Source organism: Amblyomma americanum, chromosome 5 (assembly GCF_052857255.1).
Source record: "Amblyomma americanum isolate KBUSLIRL-KWMA chromosome 5, ASM5285725v1, whole genome shotgun sequence".
NCBI classification, from domain to species: Eukaryota; Metazoa; Arthropoda; class Arachnida; order Ixodida; family Ixodidae; genus Amblyomma; species Amblyomma americanum.
The window spans coordinates 4,584,139-4,594,206 of record NC_135501.1 but is presented as its reverse complement, the minus strand read 5'-3'; the positions used below and the strand labels follow the sequence as shown (position 1 = coordinate 4,594,206).

Below are 10,068 nucleotides of genomic sequence, written 5' to 3'. Positions count from 1 at the left end.
TGTAATGCTAGACGTGAAGTTATAATTATTGAAGACAAATCGAGCTGCACGATTTTGTATCCTTTACATACTCCACCTTTACATAAAATAGGTATGTATCTAAATAAGCATTTTTGAAAAGCAGTCTAGCTTTTAGATCGTATATCAGCTGCCACAATTTTGGACATGATTTGCGTGATACGGAACGAATTTTCTACCGAGTGAACAGGTGCGTCTTATACACCGGTGCGACTTATGTACGTTTTTTTTTGGATAAACAGCCGTTTGGAGGGGGGTGCGTCTTATACACCGGAAAATATGGTACTCAGTTTCACAGCTCTGCCCGCAGAGGTGTCCCCGGTGGCGGCCGCGCGAACTAGTGGCGCTGCAGTTGAGTCTTGCTCCCTCACTGGCGCTGCCGCCGCTCACTGCCGCGACCACCACTATGCATCGTGTGCTTCTTGGCTTCATTCTTTTTTTTTTTTGTGACATCTGCCATCTCCATGCCTACCTGCTTTTCACAGGGGTGCAGGCTCGTCATTTGCAGGGCCATCAGGGTCGCAATTGCAGGGTCCTCATTTCTTCTGGGCACCGAAAGACCCCGGCGCTGTCCAACACGGACACAAGAAGACACGCAAGACCGGACGGGCGCTGTGTTCGTGTTCCATAGCGTTGTGGTATTCTGTCGACGAAAAACTATGAACCAACTAACCAAAATCCTCATTGAAAAAACCAACTGAGTTTAAAAGATGTGGTTTGCAGAAAAGATTGAAAATTGATTTCTAAATGAAATGTTTGTATCTGAATTTTGATGAAGACCTGCTACCGTTATGTAGTTCAAGCTCGGCTGCTGACCCAAAAGTCACGGGTTCAACTCCGGCCGCATTTCGATGGAGGCGAAATGCTAGAGGCCAGTGTGCTGTGCGATGTCAGTGCCCGTTAAAGAACCCCAGGCGGTCCAAATTATCCTCAGCCCTTCACTACGACGTCCCTCATAGCCTGAGTCATTTTGGGACTTTAAACCCTCATAAACTAAACTAGTCATTGTATAATACATGCCCTATATATTTGCACTTTGCGACGTTTATATTTACCAAAGAGGAAGCAGCGTTGTCATTTGCGTTGCTGTCGATTCTTGTAATTTGCTGTACACGTCAAGTTCTCAAAGTTGGTTGCTGCATCTCACTTAATTTCTCTATATGCCACTACAGTAAACCCTCGTTATAACGAAATCGCATTACTCGAAATATCGCATTATTCGAAATTTCTACCGGCCCGACCCAAACGCATGCATTTTAAGCCGCATTACTCGAAGCGCACGAAGAGCTTGACCCGCTTAGAGCGAAGTGGCGTGGACACCAGCCGAGCTTTTTTTTTGCCGCCAGAGAGGACGTTTTTGTCAAATCGACGAGTTCTGGCGGAACAAAAAAAAAAAAAAACACCGACGCCAGCAGAGGGTAGCGACAGAGGGCTAATGAGAGCCGGAGCGGGCGTCACTTGATTCTGAGCAGATCCACGCCGGCCGAGAGAGAGGCGCTCGCGTGGAGGGTGCGTGCTCGCGAGCATTTTGCATGCGAGAGCCAGCGACTTCCCTTCCTCGTACCCGTCTGATTTCAGTATGGATGGGGGCGCGCGCATCGCGCAACGGGGCGGCAAAAAAAAAAAAAACGCCGCTCGGCTGCTGACCATGCGGGAGTGATAGCGTGTTATTCGGAGTGCTTCGTTAGGCGTGCCTCGCGTGTGCTTTTGTGGCCTGCAGTGACAAATGGCTTCGTCAATCTCCGGGCGAAAGTGTCTGACTTTGGAGCAGAAAGTTTTGCTGATAAAAGAAGCGGAAAAAGGCGGCCGGAAGAAAACTGACATTGCGAAGGAATTCGGCGTACCGCCGTCTACTTTATCAACTGTATTGAAGAACAAGGAAGCTGTGCTGGATGGCTTTGAAAAGAGCTTCTCGGCGAAGAGAAAGCGGAATCGTGATTCTAGATATCCGGAAGTGGAAGGTGCACTTCTAGAGTGGCTGAAGAACGCCAGGAGTGCAAATCTCCCCATACATGGACCTGCTCTTACGGCAAAAGCCGAAGCTCTAGCCCTCCAAATGGGCCATAATGATTTCAAGTGCAGCAATGGCTGGCTTGAACGGTTTAAGAAACGACACGGCGTGACCTCGAAGTCGATCGTCGGCAAAAGCGCAGCCGTGAACCGTGACACCGTAGATGTATGGCGCCAACATCGGCTCCAAGCTCTACTCGAAAAGTATGCAGACAGAGACGTCTACAACCTAGATGAGGCAGCATTTTTCTATAAGATGCTACCGAATCGCACGTTCACTACTTCTGGCGCATCCTCATCTGGCGGAAAACAGAGCAAGGAGCGTGTCACGGTGCTGCTTGGTGCCAATGCAACAGGCAAGGACAAGCTTCCCTTATTGATACTGGGGAAGGCAGAGAAGCCGCGGTGCTTCCGAAATGCAGCAATTCCCAAGGAATGCATCTACAGAAGCAACAAGCGAGCGTGGATGACTGCAGCTATTTTCGAGGACTACGTGCGCCTTATGGATAGACGGTTCCGCGCAAAGAATCGGCAAGTGCTTTTTGTGATTGACAATTGCCCAAGCCACGGGAAGATCGACCTGACGGCAATCACTGTGGAATTTTGCCTGCGAAAACAACCGCGGTACTGCAGCCGATGGATCAGGACCGCAAGGCTCTTTTGCAGCGGATGCTTACGGCATATGACGCGAGCAAGAGGTATAGCATTGATTTGCTTGGTGCGATCCATTTGCTAAACTTTTCTTGGAAGGAACTAGCACCTTCGAAGGTCGCCAAATGCTTTACGCACGCCGGCTTTTCCCGCGCCGTCGTCAGCGGCCCTGACGATGACCAGACTTGCAGCGATCTCTACGAGGCTGCTTATAAAATTGCTGGCCAAGAGGTAGAAGGAGACTTCGAGACATTTGCGTTGGCTGACGCTGCTACTCCCGTGGTTGCCCCAGCGACGGATGCGGATATAATTGACACTGTTCGTGGTCCTGACGAGGACGAAGAGCCGGCGGATGAAGAGCCACGTGAAGTGCCGACTATGGTGCAGACGCGCGAGTGCCTACGCCTCCTGCGAAACAAGGTTGAATGCACGGGCAGCGACCACGGCCTCCTGCAATGCTTGGGAAAATTAGAGCAGGCTTTGCTCGCGTCCGGTATGAACTTGATACAGGCAAAACTCACTGCCTTCTTTCCACCTTATTAAAGTTTTGCTTAGCTGAATACATTGTATTTTGACTTAGTCGCCGTTGCGGCGCAATTAAGGGGAGAAGAGGGTCTTGGAGAAAAAATTTTTAATATTGAACTTAGCAAAATTAAAATTTCAGTCATGTATTTTTGTGTGGTGATTTCAAATATGGTGACCATTTTCGTGCATATTGCGCCGTTTCTTATGAATTCAAGAATTTCGGTAAAATTATTTCGACAACTTTTTGAAAAATTGGCTGCTCAGATTCAAATAAATTTTATGCCAGTGGATTCTATTATTATTAGTGCTTGCAATAAGGATACTTTCATTGTTATAGCCCTTCTGCAATTGAAGTTACAATGCTTTGAAGTCGGTAGCTCCGCAGACAATGACGGGTTGGCGTCGACATGCTCGTTCGCTAGCGTCCACATCTTGCGCTAGGTTGCAGAAATTGCTGCCAAAGTGGCGATTTTATCACCAGCGTGCTTCGCAATTCCTCGTGATCAATGCGCTGGGAAGAAATGTGTCTACTCTGACCCGCTGCTGCCAATCTCGCCCGAGCCCGCGATTTGCTCCGTGTCGAAGGCGGACGCCGAAGCTGGTAAGAAGCGCTTATCACGACCGCCAAATTGCACTCCTGCGCCTCGTTATTCCCTCTTCCGATCCCTGCTTGTGAAGTAAAACCATCCGGCTCTCTGTCATCCGCTGCAGCCGCGATGTGCACCGCGCTTGGAACGAACGCCGCAACGGCTGCCAAGGTCACGTCATCCGCCGGTCCACGCTCAGGCACTCCGCTGCAGCTGGTTTACATCCCTGCCGACGTACTTGTGTCTTCCGCTTGCTTGCTGCGGCCTTTTTTACGTTTTTTCCCAAACTTAGGCGCGCTGCAAACTTCCGATACGATTTCACGCCACGGTGGTCTTTTTCAAAATGGCGTCGCAGGACGTGCGCGGAGCCTAAAAAAAATGACGTCGGCCAATGAGGCGCTTGAATTTCGCCGCGTAGTGTCTAATAGCATTGCAGCTTTTTATATTTTGTTTTCTTTCTTTTTTCGGCGACCAATCGCAGTAGGCCTTTCGTTCTGGCGGGAAAGAAAGCTGAGGCGTCGCTCTTTCAAACGAGACAAAAGTCGCCTCGCTGCGCCGGCTACTTTTGACGCGACACGCGACTCAAAACGGGCATTTTCTAACCGATCTTCGCGAGCTTTCGTGTAAAAATTGCATCTTTGCGTGTCGATTTCTTGTAAACTACGGGGCATTCAGCCATGAAACTTGAGATTATGATGGAAAATGATGACACACACCCAACTATGATTTTCCAAGTCGATTTTTGCGCGATTTTTTGGTCCCAAAGATCCGCGTCCCCCCCTTAAATCTCGACTGTGTTAGCTTTCTCGAGCTTGTTGCCTATATCGAATTATCGCTTATAACGAATTTTTTCGCAGTCCCGCTGACTTCGTTAAAACGAGGGTTTACTGTAGTTTTGTAGACAATACAGCATCTTTGCTCGATTTTCATTGCTGCGTTAATGAATTTTTTCCGTTCATGCAATTAACTCCTCTTAAAGTTATGCCCTTTCAACGCTTTGATATACCTTCAATACCGCATGTTCAACATTGCAGTCTACGGTGCTAGTTTGCGATTAATTTCTCCTGCAAGCGGGGAGAGACAGAGGGCATTTTTCAAGGGCATAGCACAAATGGAACAACAACTTCCTATGATTATGTGCAAAAAATTATTTTTAAAACAGACTCGTGCTTTCCCAGTAATTGCATTTCTTTTGCTGTACATACGTCCCTTCCTGCTGATTTCTCTTCCAGTCAATTCATTGCATAACTCCTCCCACGCGACATTCAGGAAATTCAGCAGTAAAACTTTTTTGCAATGGTATAAGAGGGAATGCCAATGAAGATATACTTTACGCTAGACATCAAAAGGAGGACACTAAGAAAAGCGCTTCTGATTAGACGACGACGGAGGCGGTTTGGTTGTATTCTGTGTTCACTATCCCGTTTCACGCGAGTAACCAGACTTCGGGCACTCAATGAATGACTGCCCATGCTAACCAGTTTTCTGCGTGCAATGCAGGCAATCATGGAACTCATAACATTCCTTTCTAAGGTTAGAGTGCGCCCATGCACTTAACCTTTGCTTGATCTGTTTACATTACAATAAGCTCTATGCACTGGAATATGTGCTACAAAACACAAGCCATTGTGAAAAGCAAGAAACAGTGCTGGTGGGCACGGCGTTGTCACACTTGTCTTACAATATTAGCAAGCTAATTTCGCATCACGCAAACGCGTTCTCCAAGATAATGCGCAGCTTCGAAGCAAAAGTTGCTGTAATGTAATTATTTTGTTGCATGCCATCAATGAATGCAGAGCCGCACTACATCAGCTCCATAAGAGACGCCGAAAAACAACCTCTGGCGTGTCAAACGCGTCTATGTAGCGACGTGTTACTGGTGATCGACCATCTGTGCACATGATGAGCATGGTCACACTGCCAGACATTGCACACGATCATGATGCAAGATGCATCAACAGCTACTAGAGATTTCTAGGATGGCGAATACACGCTTACATGCAGTAAACAAAAGCATTTTGCAGGACATTACGCTTTATGTTACACAATTCCGCATAAGCAAACACAGAGGACAACTCTAGCGATAGTGGCGCCATCTGCTTTGGATAAAGTGAACAATTTCAGCAACAAATTAGTGCTCGTTAGAATTAGGAGCTGCCGAGTCATTCAACAAAATAAAATACAGGCCAAATTTATTGTCTATCCAATTTTTTATATGCAATATAAGACAAAGCGAAAGCCCCATACATAATTTATAGCCATTTCAAATGCCGAAAAACACAGTAACGCGGACGAGTTCACTCCGAAGCGACAGGCTCTGCTTCAGAGCACACCCCATGTTGGTAGTTATCGCCATGGAGTCCCCGAGCAACAGCTATGGAGCGTACGCTATGTAAGTGACGTCACTGTCTGGTTTCTCTGGCACTGCATCCAAACTACTACAACTACTACTGGCGTTTCAACCAATCAGGTGTGGCCGCTGTGGCCGATTATGATTATGTATGATGGAAACTCTGAATATGGACCCCATTCATTTAACACTCTTTTTCAGTCTTTTTTTCACTCTGCCCCATTCAAGCAATTTCCCCCAGTGTCTAAGATGCTAACTACTGTTATGACTGACCTGGTTATTATGCACAACAATGTTGCAAAACTGTTCACGACATTAAAGCTGGTTCTGGTGCCGCGTCTATTTCAACAAAACTGCAATTAACCCAGGTCCATAGTATGTGAGGGTAGCACAAAACGGGACAAAGAAAGACGCACACAACACAGGCGCTAACTTCCGACTTGCAGAAGCCTAGGCGACCAAGACGAACGTGATCCGCGAGGGGAAACAGGCGCATGCGCCCAGAAAAAAATAATGAAGTCAGGTGAACAAGGAACACGGACATGCACGATTCAGCGATTCTTTAAGAAGGCCAGCTCTCTTTAGAATAGAGAGATAGACGGCTTGCTTACACATTTATCTTCCAAGGCAGCGTTACGAGCTGCTTCAATAATCTCACGTGTTAACTGATCCCGGTGTCTGGCAACGATCAAGCACTAGTTCAGAAATGGCACCCTGCGCTACCCTCACATACTGTGGATCACCATCACCGACTCGCCCAAATTTCTACCCTTGTGAATTACATTTCTAGTTCTTCGGGTGTCTTTCTACACGTTTCCCAAGGCCCATGTGCGACCATGTCCCTTATTGCTGCCACTGTGTGCAAACCACATTCTGCTGCCTTTTGCCTCCGTTCCGGGATTCTACCTGACGACGTCAGACTTCTCTTCAATAGTCTCAACTCAACCCCTCCACTGGGCATTCCCGTAGAATATGCAAGATTGTAAAATCTCAATGTCATCGTTATGCACGTCTTCTGAGGGAGCACTTAGCCGTGCAACTCCCACTGGAACCTAACGCCACTAAACGTCAGCTGAGAGTGTATCTGCTTCTGGCGGACCAAACAACTGAAGAACTCTGGCAACTTCAACTCGGGAAACTTCGATCCCTCTGCTCACCTAAGGGGTCGAGAAAATGCAACAGCGAATGCGTCCCCGAAGGAGTCACCCTTCCTGAGGACGTCAACCGGGTGTTGTCCCTTGGACCCAAGTTTGCAACGGAGACTTCCAAGACTCCGCATGAGCTACTTTTCATGGCGCGACATGTATCTCGCCTAGCTGACAAAGAGGACTCTGGCCGGTGCACCTCCGATGGCGTTGACGTCCTATTGTACTGTAAGCCTCGCCCTTCAAAAGTCAATGTTGATGGTGTCGTGTCCTACGTAGCTGAACAGTCGCTTTGCGTCATCCCCTATGACAAAGAGGGCGGTTCTGCTGTCTTTACCCGCAGTGTATTCAATGAAAAAGCCAATCATGCCGTAACAGAAGTGTTTAAATGTGGAAGAAATGTCTCACTTCCCAAACTTAAGGCTCCAGCTAAAAAACTTTGTCTCAAGCGCAATCTCGAAAGCGTAGCCAGTAGCATCGAAAATAGTAAGCGCCTCTTCCTAGAAGTGTTTTTCAGTACGAAAATGCATAAGGCTGGCGTACCCTTAAGGGCAATCATTTCTGAACAGGACACTTGGCAGAAGTCAATCGCTGTGTTTCTAAAAGAAAAACTAAATATGTTGATGATAAATGACCCATTTCAGTATGTAGTTCAGAGGAAGTGTTGAGTGCTGTGAAATCGCTTTCTGACAAGAGCTTTCTCGGTTTCTCAATCGGTGTGAAAGATCTTTATTACTCCTTGCCCCATCTTAACCTGCTTACCATAGTAGAATTTTTTGAGTAGATGAAGCGCACAAAAACACAGCACACTGGAAAGGAAGACGACACGAGACAGGCGCTACTTGCAACTGTTTATTTTAGACAAGAATGGCTTATTTACAGCCAAGAAGAAGGCGTGGAGGAAAAGAGACAAAAACAATAACAAACAACGGGTAAATGACTAGTGCGAGGGGAAGGATACTACAGAGGGGGAAAGAAAAGTGATTCAAATCTTTCTAAATTTATCTAAAAATAAACTTTCATTCTTATGAATGACCAGCGATGGGGTGCTGACACAGGAACTCCCGCTTTCTTTAATCCGGTGGGCTTCTAGCAGTTCACGGGCAGTCTTATCTTTACTCCTACATAATATCCGAGTTTCTTGGAGCTTCGCTTCACAAATTTTTTGCTCTTCTTTGCCGCAGTCCTTGCAGTGATGCGGCAAATGTGATCTGGTGCCGGTTCTTAGCGAGTGTTTATGCTCCGTCAGGCGTTCATTAATACATCGGCCTGTCTGGTCGATGTACACCTTTCCACAAGTCAGCGGGATGCTATAGACTAGCCCCACAGCACATTTCAGAAAAGAGTTTGCATGCTTAGTTGCACATTCTGCTGATTTTGCATTATCATTTCCAATCTGCAATAGAGTGGGAAGAAGTTTTGACATTCAGGTCGAGAGACTTAAGGAAGCAGGCTTCCCTGCCGATGTTCTTGTGGCAGTTTCAGATGCTCTCAGAAAGAAACTGCTAAAAGAAAAACAAGAGCTTCTGTTACGTCGTATCACACCAGGTGACCAAAAGAATAGGAAGTTTGAAGTTATGCCCTATGTACACAGACTCTCCCACAACTTGAAGAGAGTGGCAGCAAAATTTGGGGTTGACGTCGTGTTTTCTACGCCCCTCAAGCTGGCAATGCTATGTGCTTTAGCAGATCAAGAGAGGGAAAGAGAACCAGGTTGTGGCACAAAACATAGAAAACCGTACGTCTCATGCGCAACAGACATTGTTTACGAGTTCCCTCTCCGATGTGGGTCTGTGTACGTTGGGCAGACGGGCAGGTGTCTAAACGTGAGGCTGGGTGAACATGCCTCCTCACTTCGCCAACAAACTGGAGAACACGTACCAGTGCATTGCAAGAAGTGCAATGGTTGTTTTCCCCTGCTTAATAGTAATAAGATTGTAGGGCGTGGTAAAACCCAATTGGCTAGGGAAATCTTGGAAGCCTAGGAAATTTCGAAATGTAGTGAAGGTACGTGCATTAGTACCCTATCTGTGTATCTGATGGAGAAGGAATTGAAGTTTTTAAAACGCATTTGAGTTTTCTTAGCACCTTTTATCATCTATCGCTCTTTCTCTTTTCTCCTTTTTTATCTTTTTCCACACGTTTTAAGATTATCAGTTTGTTTTTACCTTGTTTTATGTTATGCGCATGCGTGTTGTTGCTCTGCGATGGGGTGTGGTTTACTGTCGCATTTCATTCATTTCAGTTGTAAGTGTAGCAATCGTCCTGTCTTCACCCTTCGAAGTCCCGTCCATATGCTACGTTTTCGTTTATAATATGTCCGTGTTCACCTGACTTTCATTATCTTTTCCGGGTGCATGCGCCTGTTTCCCCTCACAGATCACGTTCGTCTTTGTTGCCTAGGTTTCTGCAAGTCGGAAGTTGGCGCCTGTGTTGTGTGGGTCTTTCTTTGTCCCTTGTCCCGTTTTGCGCTACCCTCAGATACTATGGATCACCATTACTGACTCGTGCAAGTTTCTACCCTTGTGAATTAACCCAGACCTTGTTTTCTGCCACTGCACAAAATGGCATTGTGATGTTTTCACGAGCTCCTTTCCACAGGCCATCAATGAATGACACACGCTACCCCAGTGTGTTGTCGAATGCCAATCAGAGTCAAAGTTCCAAGCACTGTTGGCTGATTTGTGACGAGCCTGGATGCTCATTTGCTGTTTCCTGTTTTATAAATAAATAAATGCAGAAAATATTCACACCTGCTTTCACTAAAACGAAGCACCAACTC

General features: G+C 46.7%; 1 protein-coding gene across 4 annotated transcripts in view; it reads right to left on the bottom strand.

Annotated features, from left to right (window-relative positions):
- Tbcc (Tubulin-binding cofactor C) overlaps positions 1-10,068 on the bottom strand; it is a 110,416-nt gene that overhangs the window by 19,018 nt on the left and 81,330 nt on the right. The gene's annotated exons all lie outside the window — the stretch shown is intronic.